We start from the raw sequence: 14,306 nt of genomic DNA on the forward strand, positions 1-14,306 counted from the left end.
CCCATCCCACCACTACATTGGACTCCACCACAACTATATCAGACAGTGTCACCATCATCACTAACGGAGACACCACCACCCAATCCCTACATGGGACTCCACCACAACTACAGCAGACAGTGTCACCATCATCAGTAACTAGGACACCACCACCCCATTCCTACATGGGACTCCACCACAACTACAGCAGACAGTGTCACCATCATCAGTAACGGAGACACCACCACCGCGTCCCTACATGGGACTCCACCACAACTACATCAGACAGTGTCACCATCATCAGTAACTGGGACACCACCACCCCATCCCTACATGGGACTCCACCACAACTACAGCAGACAGTGTCACCATCATCACTTACGGAGACACCACCAACCCATCCCACCACTACATGGGACTCCACCACAACAACATCAGACAGTGTCACCATCATCAGTAATTGGGACACCACCACCCCATCCCTACATGGGACTCCAACACAACTACAGGAGACAGTGTCACCATCATCACTAACGGAGACACCACCAACCCATCCCTACATGGGACTCCACCACAACTACATCAGACAGTGTCACCATCATCAGTAACTGGGACACCACCAACCCATCCCATCACTACATGGGACTCCACCACAACAACATCAGACAGTGTCACCATCATCAGTTACGGAGACACCACCACCCCATTCCTACATGGGACACAACCACAACTACAGCAGACAGTGTCACCATCATCAGTAACGGAGACACCACCACCCCATCCCACCACTACATGAAACTCCACCACAAATACATCAGACAGTGTCACCATCATCACTAACGGAGACACCACCAACCCATCCCACCACTACCTGGGACTCCACCACAACTATATCAGACAGTGTCACCATCATCACTAACGGAGACACCACCACCCAATCCCTACATGGGACTCCACCACAACTACAGTAGACAGTGCCACCATCATCAGTAACTAGGACACCACCACCCCATCCCTACATGGGACTCCACCACAACTACAGCAGACAGTGTCACCATCATCAGTAACGGAGACACCACCACCCCGTCCCTACATGGGACTCCACCACAACTACAGCAGACAGTGTCACCATCATCAGTAACGGAGACACCACCACCCCGTCCCTACATGGGACTCCACCACAACTACATCAGACAGTGTCACCATCATCAGTAACGAAGACACCACCACCCCACCCCATCCCTACATGGGACACATCCACAACTACATCAGACAGTGTCACCATCATCAGTAACGGAGACACCACCAACCCATCCCACCACTACATGGGACTCCACCACAACTACATCAGACAGTGTCACCATCATCAGTAACTGGGACACCACCAACCCATCCCATCACTACATGGGACTCCACCACAACTGCATCAGACAGTGTCACCATCATCAGTAACTGGTACACCACCACCCCATCTCACCACTACTTGGGACGCCACCGCAACTACATCAGACAGTGTCACCATCATCAGTAACGCAGACACCACCACCCCAACCCATCCCTACATGGCACACAACCACAACTACAGCAGACAGTGTCACCATCATCAGTAACGGAGACTCCACCACCCCATCCCACCACTACATGGGACACCACCACAAATACATCAGACAGTGTCACCATCATCACTAACGGAGACACCACCAACCCATCCCACCACTACATGGGACACCACCACAACTATATCAGACAGTGTCACCATCATCACTAACGGAGACACCACCACCCCATCCCTACATGGGACTCCACCACAACTACAGCAGACAGTGTCACCATCATCAGTAACTAGGACACCACCACCCCATCCCTACATGGGACTCCACCACAACTACAGCAGATAGTGTCACCATCATCAGTAACGGAGACACCAACACCCCGTCCCTACATGGGACTCCACCACAACTACATCAGACAGTGTCACCATCATCAGTAACTGGGACACCACCACCCCATCCCTACATAGGACTCCACCACAACTGTATCAGACAGTGTCAGCATCATCAGTAACAGGGACACCACCAACCCATCATTACATAGGACTCCACCACAACTATATCAGACAGTGTCACTATCATCACTAACGGAGACACCGCCAAACCATCCCACCACTACTTTGGACTCCACCACAACGACATCAGACAGTGTCACCATCATCAGTAACGGAGACATCACCACCCCATCCCTACATGGGACTCCAACACAACTACAGCACACAGTGTCACCTTTCATCAGTTACGGAGACACCACCATCCCTTCCTACATTGGACTCCACCACAACTACATCAGACAGTGTCACCATCATCAGTAACAGGGACAACTCCACCCCACCCCACCACTACATGGGACTCCACCAAAATTACATCAGACAGTGTCACCATCATCAGTAACGGAGACACCACCAACCCATCCCACCACCACTACATGGGACTCCACCACAACTACATCAGACAGTGTCACCATCATGACTAACGGAGACACCACCACCCCATCCCTACATGGGACTCCACCACAACTACAGCAGACAGTATCACCATCATCAGTAACGGAGACACCACCACCCCATCCCTACATGGGACTCCACCAAAACTACATCAGACAGTGTCACCATCATCAGTAACGGAGACACCACCAACCCATCCCACCACTACATGGGACTCCACCACAACTACATCAGACAGTGTCACCATCATCACTAACGGAGACACCACCACCCCATCCCTACATGGGACTCCACCACAACTACATCAGACAGTGTCACCATCATCAGTAGCTGGGACAACTCCACCCCACCACTACATGGGACGCCACCGCAACTACATCAGACAGTGTCACCATCATCAGTAACGCAGACACCACCACCCCACCCCATCCCTACATGGCACACAACCACAACTACAGCAGACAGTGTCACCATCATCAGTAACGGAGACACCACCACCCCACCCCATCCCTACATGGCACACAACCACAACTACAGCAGACAGTGTCACCATCATCAGTAACGGAGACACCAACACCCCGTCCCTACATGGGACTCCACCACAACTACATCAGACAGTGTCACCATCATCAGTAACTGGGACACCACCACCCCATCCCTACATAGGACTCCACCACAACTGTATCAGACAGTGTCACCATCATCAGTAACAGGGACACCACCAACCCATCATTACATAGGACTCCACCACAACTATATCAGACAGTGTCACTATCATCACTAACGGAGACACCGCCAAACCATCCCACCACTACTTTGGACTCCACCACAACGACATCAGACAGTGTCACCATCATCAGTAACGGAGACATCACCACCCCATCCCTACATGGGACTCCAACACAACTACAGCACACAGTGTCACCTTCATCAGTTACGGAGACACCACCATCCCCTTCCTACATTGGACTCCACCACAACTACATCAGACAGTGTCACCATCATCAGTAACAGGGACAACTCCACCCCACCCCACCACTACATGGGACTCCACCAAAACTACATCAGACAGTGTCACCATCATCAGTAACGGAGACACCACCAACCCATCCCACCACTACATGGGACTCCACCACAACTACATCAGACAGTGTCACCATCATGACTAACGGAGACACCACCACCCCATCCCTACATGGGACTCCACCACAACTACAGCAGACAGTATCACCATCATCAGTAACGGAGACACCACCACCCCATCCCTACATGGGACTCCACCAAAACTACATCAGACAGTGTCACCATCATCAGTAACGGAGACACCACCAACCCATCCCACCACTACATGGGACTCCACCACAACTACATCAGACAGTGTCACCATCATCACTAACGGAGACACCACCACCCCATCCCTACATGGGACTCCACCACAACTACATCAGACAGTGTCACCATCATCAGTAGCTGGGACACCACCAACCCATCCCACCACTACATGGGACTCCACCAAAACTACATCAGACAGTGTCACCATCATCACTAACGGAGACACCACCAACCCATCCCACCACTACATGGGACTCCACCACAACAACATCAGACAGTGTCACCATCATCAGTAATTGGGACACCACCACCCTATCCCTACATGGGACTCCAACACAACTACAGGAGACAGTGTCACCATCATCACTAACGGAGACACCACCACCCCATCCCTACATGGGACTCCACCACAACTACATCAGACAGTGTCACCATCATCAGTAACTGGGACACCACCAACCCATCCCATCACTACATGGGACTCCACCACAACTGCATCAGACAGTGTCACCATCATCAGTAACTGGGACACCACCAACCCATCCCACCACTACTTGGGACTCCACCACTACAACATCAGACAGTGTCACCATCATCAGTAACTGGGACACCACCACCCCATCCCTACATGGGACTCAACCACAACTACAGTAGACAGTGTCACCATCATCAGTAACTTAGACACCACCACCCCATCTCACCACTACTTGGGACGCCACCTTAACTACATCAGACAGTGTCACCATCATCAGTAACGCAGACACCACCACCCCACCCCATCCCTACATGGCACACAACCACAACTACAGCAGACAGTGTCACCATCATCAGTAACGGAGACACCACCACCCCATCCCACCACTACATGGGACACCACCACAAATACATCAGGCAGTGTCACCATCATCACTAACGGAGACACCACCAACCCATCCCACCACTACATGGGACTCCACCACAACTATATCAGACAGTGTCACCATCATCACTAACGGAGACACCACCACCCCATCCCTACATGGGACTCCACCAAAACTACAGCAGACAGTGTCACCATCATCAGTAACTAGGACACCACCACCCCATCCCTACATGGGACTCCACCACAACTACAGCAGATAGTGTCACCATCATCAGTAACGGAGACACCACCACCCCATCCCTACATGGGACTCCACCACAACTACATCAGACAGTGTCACCATCATCAGTAACTGGGACACCACCACCCCATCCCTACATAGGACTCCACCACAACTGTATCAGACAGTGTCACCATCATCAGTAACAGGGACACCACCAACCCATCATTACATAGGACTCCACCACAACTATATCAGACAGTGTCACTATCATCACTAACGGAGACACCGCCAAACCATCCCACCACTACTTTGGACTCCACCACAACGACATCAGACAGTGTCACCATCATCAGTAACGGAGACATCACCACCCCATCCCTACATGGGACTCCAACACAACTACAGCACACAGTGTCACCATCATCAGTTACGGAGACACCACCATCCCCTTCCTACATTGGACTCCACCACAACTACATCAGACAGTGTCACCATCATCAGTAACAGGGACAACTCCACCCCACCCCACCACTACATGGGACTCCACCAAAACTACATCAGACAGTGTCACCATCATCAGTAACGGATCACCACCAGTGTCCCACCACTACATGGGACTCCACCACAACTACATCAGACAGTGTCACCATCATGACTACCACCACCACCCCATCCCTACATGGGACTCCACCACAACTACAGCAGACAGTATCACCATCATCAGTAACGGAGACACCACCACCCCATCCCTACATGGGACTCCACCAAAACTACATCAGACAGTGTCACCATCATCAGTAACGGAGACACCACCAACCCATCCCACCACTACATGGGACTCCAACACAACTACATCAGACAGTGTCACCATCATCACTAACGGAGACACCACCACCCCATCCCTACATGGGACTCCACCACAACTACAGGAGACAGTGTCACCATCATCAGTAACGGAGACACCACCAACCCATCCCACCACTACATGGGACTCCACCACAACTACATCAGACAGTGTCACCATCATCAGTAACTGGGACACCACCAACCCATCCCTACATGGGACTCCACCACAACTACATCAGACAGTGTCACCATCATCAGTAACGGAGACACCACCAACCCATCCCACCACTACATGGGACTCCACCACAACTACAGCAGACAGTGTCACCATCATCAGTAACTGGTTCCCGTGATCGGTTCCACAAGTGGTATGCGCAGCATGCTATGCGCGCTTGCAGATAGCTGAAGACGGGAATCGAGTTAACGAAATTCGTGTTGTTCCAACTAAGAGAGTATCGATGTCTTAGACCTTTGAAGAATGAAGGTGATTTACCTTCAACCATGTTGTTTCAGCCAAACAGGACCAGAACAAGAAGGGCATCTTCGGAGGCATGAAAACTGGCTTCATGCTGTAAATGATGCTGTCTGATTGGTCCTCGGCAGTCTACTTCATCATTAAGAGACCCACGTCAGCATGTCCTCCACTAACGACTCAGTGTATTGAATATCCCTACATGGGACTCCACCACAACTACATCAGACAGATTTTTTATCTATTTTTGAAGAACTGCGTAAATTTGAGGCTGAGGGATATAGGGTTTGGAGATATTAACTTGTAATTTCATGACATAGATTTTGATTTACATTAAAGACATAACTGATGACATATATGCGGGCCAGCAGGAACACGGGCGTGTTGTGACGGGAGTCTGTTGGGAGGGTAGTGTAGGCGTGGTGCTTTTAACTTTTCCATTAAAGATTTAATTACCATTTTAATGAAATTTAATTAATTGAAAATACCAGCATGCGTGCGTACACACGGCGTGTTTAATTTAACTATATTCCTTCAATGGAGTTTTACAATCTCTTCTTATGCTGACGTTCCAACTTGACCGTTGGGTCTTTGTGCAGGATCTTGTAGGTGGAGGTCGCGCTCAGGGTGGTGTTGACAAGGTTGAGGAAGTCTGTGGTGTCCATGACAACAGCGGCTTTGTCCTTGACTGCTTCGGTTGATGGTGATGTTGTCAGCTCTGCGTAGTTCTGCTATAGCCTTCAGAAATATTCTCAAGCACGACGTTAAACCCAATGTCACCTCATCACCTCAGTTCATCTGATGAGAGGTTTCTGTGTTGTTTGGGGGTTTTCTTGATGAGTTCAGCTATCTGGTGTCGGAGATAGTCGATGTTGCCATTCGAAGCCAGTAGGTCACTCTCTATGCCGGTGAGGAATTCATCTGATTAAATGGTGCTGCAGGTTGGTACATATTTCAGACCTTTAGACAGGAGGGAGGTCTGAGTTGGTGTCATGGACTTAGAGCTGAGGTTGACGACAGTTTTCTGATGGTAGGCTTCACGGCTGGGGGTAGAGGTGGTGTTGGATGTGGTGGATTAGGCTGCTGCTGGTTGCTTGAGGTTGTCGAATTTCATTGACTGACGGGACTCATGAAGAGAGGTGTTGTTGGTGGAAGTCAGGGACTGGACTCTCTGCAGGGGATCTGGGCGGATCGTGGATTCTGGTTGAATGGAGGATTTTTGAAAGTTGTCTTCAAGGAACTTAAGGCTTTCTTGCGTCTGAGTTGTTGAACTTGTACCTTGAGGAGTCTTCTGCTGGACTGATGCAGGATCTTGGAGACAGCTGGTGTGCATGGCATGATGGGGGGTCTGAGTCTGACAAAATACTAAAGTAAGGCCAGAAATGCTTGGAAAATGCTCTTTGGGAATTATTTGATAATGGTTGATATTTCAGATTCAAAACTCAGTATAATCATTCATACCACATCGACCTAATATGGCATATGAGTAATCACGATGTAATCATAATGATTACTCGTAAAATATCGAAAAACTTAGAAAAAAGTCCATGGTAGAAACACTTCAAAGAAACAAACTATACTGTGACCCACCTGGCAGGCAGACAGGGTGACAGCGTTATGTAACGCGCGGGCAGTGCATGTCAGGGACCGTCTCAAAATATCAAGTGCCTGATGGTAACGCTGGCGCCTTAGAACAATCTGAAGGAAGCCACATCCGATTGGTTGAGTGATTTTTATCACACCAAGTTTCATCAAGGTATAAAATTTGAAACCCCAAATTGCGGTATTCTTCAACTGTTATGAGATAAGCTGATCGCATGGACAGGATTGAGTACTTTTCTCTTAACACAGCCCTGTCATCATCAACCCCATTTCTACCAGAGCTACAATAAGTGTTGTTTTCGAGACATTTATTGTATCTTTGATCTCATCTTGTATTTTAGCACACGTCGGTGGGATTTTGCGTTCATAAAGTTTATAAACTGCACGGCGTATGACACCCTTATCAAAGCTATCCAGTTTGTGTTTCCTATCTGGTTTTGATTTTGACACGACCCCTGAGGTAACTGATTTGTTTACAACTTTGTAAACCTGACTATATGTCAAATTAAGGACTTTACACATTCTATAGTAGACCCTGTCATAGCTGACGAGAGGTTTCCCCCTTTGTTTCTCCAGTATGAAATACTGGTATAATTTTGAAATTAATTAATGTTGCCAGTTCAATGCTCATACACGAAGAGAAACTTCTATGAGTGAACAAGAGTATCTATGCGATTTGAATTAAGACTTTTTTTACGTAATTATTTTGAATATAACTATCTTTTTCACAATATATAGATGTTAAAAAAAAAACTTGTTACAATCATTTATGTAACTTAATTAGTTGAGGCTATAAGAATTATTGTAGTCTGTATTTCAAAACTACAGTTTGTACTTAGAATATTTCCTCCTCTGAAGTCACCCCTCAAATGCATTTTTCATATGAGCTTTAATATCCAACTTGGTACAGTCGTACATGTATCATATATACATGTGCTTATATCTTGTGTCAAATTCATCATATTGATATTGAAGCCAGAAACCTTTTTCCAAGCATTTCTGGCCTTACTTCAAAAACCATCCTGAAGGCAATTGGAACATGTTCTTCACCAAGCACCACTCACAACCCTAAGCTAACGTGTGACTGTTAGGCTCAAAGAGCATAAAACCTTGGTGCTGAAATCAGATCTCAAGTCAACCCTTTCTGAACACATTGTGAACAATCCATCACCCACCACTGGCTGGCAAGCAACAACCATCATAGCATCGAACATCCATGATTGGCGACGACGCAAGATTTCAGAGTCAATCAGCATTAAAAGATTAGCGCCACCGATGAACAGAGATCAAGGCGTTTATCTACCCAATGCCTGGTAAATTAATTAGACTCTAATGGCTTCATCATCACCTCTTAATCTATTGTAACAGCATGCATGTCATCCCCGCTTTTGTGCAATTAGACTGTAATCACCCACTTAATCGATTGTTAAAACATCCTCCACCCCCTGTACATCAATTAGACTCTATTGGCTTCCATCACTTTCAACTCATAATCCCCTGTTTATTGTATATACATGCTTAAATTCAATCTGGCTTCATGTACATTACTAGTATATATATCCTGTATATTTGTTACGTAGCATTCACCTGACGAAGGGGCAAGGAAAAGCCCAGAAACGTTGTGTATACAATACAGAAGAAGTTGACATCCATAACAGTTTGTCTTAAACTTGAATACCAACTTCTATATGCCTCTTAAGAACCTCAATTCATTTATTGTTCACTTATTTTGCATAAGATAAACATTCATATATGCTATTATCAAAATAATACTATGACTGAATAATATCGAACTTCATCACAAGATACTCAACTGTTCTCAGAAAAGGGACAAACTGGTATGAATGTATGCTCAACATTCTTCATAGTTACGTTAAGTTACCCGAGACTGGAGAGAGGCACCAGTGGCAGTTGTCACCAGCGTACAAAGCCCTTAAAGCGTACAAGTGGTAACGTTGAAAGGTGAAAGGTGAGCTTGCATTCTGACCCTCTGTACCTGGCCCCGATTTCTCGAAACAAACTTAAGTTTTTACTCAAATTTCAAACTGAGTGTGACAATTTGAAACAGCTGAATGTTTAACTCAACTGCATTTTTAAAATAAAAAAGCCCAAACAACTTAAGTAATCTATCCACCAAACTCATATTGTCTACTATGTATGAGTTTGAGATCGATTTCAGTTCATTCTGGGAAATGCATTTTCCTGCGTTTTCTCAAATTTTAGTAAAAACTCTAACCTAATTCAAAACTCAGACCATTTCAAGTCGCATGTACAGACAGAAGAGTGTCAAGTGTTGGCAGTTGCATCATCAAATTAGTACACAATTGTGTACATATATAGATAGGTAGGAGCTGGGTGAAACTGTTATAACTGTAGGGGACACAGTAGTTTGAGTAAGTCACATTGCATGTGTGTTATGGTGTGTTTGCTTGTTGCTTGTTTATCCCTGCATTCAGCAATATTCCATGGTGGCGGTCTGTAAATATCGACCCTGAACCAGAAAATCCAGTGATAAACATCATGACGATCGATCTACGCAATAATTGGATACGATATGTCAATAAAGTCAGCAAGCCTGCCAACCCGATCCCGTCAGTTGCCTCTTCGCATACACGCATGAGCAAATTTCTTCAGTAAAGGATATCGTGAAAATATTATTCTAGTCCTGCTCAGAGAAAGAATTAATTTGATATGGCGAGAAAATGGGTTTGAGACTAATGACAGTCGTGAGGCAATTGTAGTTGATCCAAAATTTCATATCAAATTAGAGATACATGCTTATTGTTAACTTTAGTCTTATATCTCGAAAAAACTGTATGATTTAATTTGTCTGGTATCTTCCCGATTAATTTCAAGCTGAGTCACTTGAATATTGCTTGCCTCCTACGAGTGTACATAACTGAGTCTAGTCCACACACAGCACTAAGTCTAAAATGGATCCGAACGGCTGATCACAACACTATATACTGTAGTTGGGCTGTACAGCATTGCTTGGTGTCATACTAGTGATGAGGTCATGCTGAGAAACAAACACCAGAAACCATTTTAGTACAAAAAGATTTTATTTTCAAACCGAAAACAATCTGGTGTAGTACAGACAAAACCATACAACTGCCTTACCAAAGTCACAAGGCAGCAACTGCAGGAGATGTCTCATATTTCAACATCAAGACAAGAAACAATTCATTTATTGTTCACTTATTCTGAATAACAATGGTTCATATTCATAAATGGTATTAAAATAATACCATGACCGAATAAAAGCAAACTACATCACAATTGTGCTCAAAAATGGGGAAAACTGTGTCAAGAGTATGTTAATTCACTGTTGAGTATCAACAATTCACAGTGAGAATCCAGTGCATGCATGTCCATTTTAATCATGTGAGGATACCTAAACTTACTGTATGTAACATTGTCTCGATTTACTTTATGTAAGGGTGTCACAATTATTTTATGTAAAGGTGTCACGTTTACCTTATGTAAGGGCATCACATTTACTTTCATGTAAGGGTGCCATACATACACACACAGACATGAATGCACGTCGTCATGAGCGAAATATTCTCAAGCACGACGTTAAATCCAATTTCACCTCACCTCATGTAATGGTGTTACATTGACTTTCATGTAAGGGTGCCACATTTACTTTCACGTAAGGGTGTTGCATTTACCTTATGTAAGGGTGCAACATTTACTACATGTAAGGGTGTCACATTTACTTTCATGTAAGGGTGTCACATTTACTTTCATGTAAGGGCATCACATTTACTTTCATGTAAGGGCATCACATTTACTTTCATGTAAGGGTGTCACATTTACTTTCATGTAAAGGCATCACATTTACTTTCATGTAAGGGCATCACATTTACTTTCATGTAAGGGGTGTCACATTTACTCTCATGTAAGGGCATCACTTTTGAAAGGGTGCCACATTTATGGGACCCATTTACTTTCATGTAAGGGTAAATTTACTTTCTGTAGGGTGTAAGGTGCATATATTATGTATAAAGATTTACTGTTTGCTTTTACATCCATGACCCATCAGATATCCCAAGGGGTAAGGTGCATATATTATATATAAACATCTGTTTGCTTTACATCCATGACCATAAAATCACAATGGGTAGGACCCACGGTGCACGGTTTATTTTCAGTTTGGATGTGAGGCTTCACACACGAGAGCATCATATGAGTACACATCCTATTGCAGTCAAGGTCATGCAGTACAGTTCACGGGTAATACAGAGAAAATAGAACACAGTGATAATCAAACGGTTTGAAACAAAATACGGATTAAGACTAATGTCTTCATATACACCACTTTGTGATAGTACAAGATCCATACTGTGAGAATTTGCAATAGTACTGAAAACAAATATTATTCACATTTCTTCCACATATCACAGAAATGGGTTCAGGTATAAATACAATACCTGACATGACTTAGTACAAATCATAATCTCATAACAGATTCTGAAAGTACATACAATGACCATTCACACACTATTGTTAGGCCACAAAGAATATACTGAATATACAATGAATATACTGAACATACAAAGAATATACAATCATGTTTCTCACCACTGTGGTCTGCAGTTCACCTACCTTAAATTGAATTTTGGTTTTGAGGAGAAGATATTTATTTGGTTGGTTGTTAAAACATATTGAATTTTTGCTGCATGTTAATTTCTTCAATGTGTAGCTGAAGGTTCAGGTTTCAATGTGAGTTTATGTGGGTTTATTTATCAAAACTGTTACCATGGCAACTACAGTTTACATGGACAAGATTTGAACCGACAGAGACACCACTGGTGAGACCTTCAACTAAAACCTAACATTGATGCTGTGATGGTTGATTTTGTAATCATTTCCATTTGGATAATGTCATTTAACCTTGGTTCCACTCACCTGTAATATTTACAACCTGCATTTGCATTAAAGAGTTCTGTTGCTTAACACTGTGAAAGAGGTATGCAGATAAATGGGTTTGAAAATATATGTTAAAAAAATACAAAATAAGTGGGTGAGTGAGTAGGGTTTTATGCCTCTTCTAACAATATTCCAGCAATATCATGCTGGGGACGCAAGAAATGGGCTTCACACATTGTACCCATTCTGGGAAGATCAAACCCAGGTCTTCAGTATGACAAGCAAATGCTTACACTGCTAGACTAGCACAGAAAGAAAACTAAGTCTATTTTTGATCCAGCAGTGGTGCGAAACACTGTTATGTGAACTTAGACGATGTTATATCACTGTTTGGTAAATATCGGTAGTTTCATTGCATAAAGATATACCAGTATTTGCATATGAGATTGTTATGAATGAAGCTATGAATTTGGACAGTATACAAACATAGATCCACGAGATGACCATCATGAAAACAAAAAGTACCAAAATTGGCATACAGTGAAAAAGTTCATGCAAAACAGCTGTCCAAGCATTTTCTGTTAGTAAATGCCCATACACAAAGCTCCTAACAGCGACAGCCTTTCCAAAACTATCCACACTGTAACAAAGTTGGCATGCCCTGAGAAGGAGCTTGCACATACAAAGGGACATCACTCCATTACTCATACCAGGGATGTCACTAAAAACTCATTCATTATGAACCAGATGACTGCAGGTGACTGTATGTTTGTATTAACAACTTCACAGCAATGGACTGATACAGACAAACTAAAAAATCCATGGACTATAGGCCAATATTAAAAATATGTTGTCAAAGAATATGGAAAACTCACACCACCATATTCTTTGGTCCACATCATTCTGTCACTGTGTAGAAGAAATTATTACACAAACAGAATTATTTCTCATTAACAAACACACTGTAATTACTAAGGAAAGTGTGATACAGGAACGATGTTATCAACACTTCTCTGAGAGGCATACTTGCTGTATATAAAAATGACAGTCTGCATCTCTCATTTGGCAGTTTCCTTTCAACAAAATTCTGGTTAATTATCAGCACCCTGCTGGTAAGAAAATAAAGTGATGAAACAAGCAACAGGAAACGGTTTGAGATCAGGATATACAGAATCTCATCATCTTACATCTGAAATGCATATGCACGTTTAAAATTCCCGCCTCCCCGACCGTCCAGAACAGTCTATTTTCATCTCGGACGGTCAAATTTCAAATGTAGCCTGTCCGGTGGTCTGGTAGATGTTTTAACCCCTAACAGTAAATATTTTATAATATCAGACAGGTTCTCTTGTCACGGCCTCGAACCTGCTTCACGTGTGAAACCAATCGCGAGTAAATTATGATAATTATGTTAAACTATTACGATCGGACAGTTCATTTTACAATAACCAATCACAATACATGTACTTTCAGTTTACCTAAACTCGGTGCATTGCCTGTTAGTGCTATGTTGTTCATTGCGATGCCTACAAACAGTAAAGTATTCAGAAACCTGATTTTTTTTTTTCTTTGTTGAAAACCGGACAGGCAAGTTTGTATTCGGACTGGTAATTTTTTA

General features: G+C 44.1%; 1 long non-coding RNA gene across 1 annotated transcript; it reads right to left on the minus strand.

Annotated features, from left to right (window-relative positions):
• Window positions 1-10,856: 10,856 nt before the first annotated feature.
• Window positions 10,857-11,724, minus strand: LOC124259568. The gene is made up of 2 exons (XR_006893866.1): window positions 11,586-11,724; window positions 10,857-11,461 (listed from the first exon to the last, which is right to left on the minus strand). It is a non-coding gene; the product is annotated as an uncharacterized LOC124259568 (long non-coding RNA).
• Between the last annotated feature and the right edge of the window lie 2,582 nt (window positions 11,725-14,306).

This window comes from Haliotis rubra, unplaced genomic scaffold, assembly GCF_003918875.1.
Source record: "Haliotis rubra isolate DU_JTF1 unplaced genomic scaffold, ASM391887v1 Scf73, whole genome shotgun sequence".
In the NCBI taxonomy this organism is placed as follows: Eukaryota; Metazoa; Mollusca; class Gastropoda; order Lepetellida; family Haliotidae; genus Haliotis; species Haliotis rubra.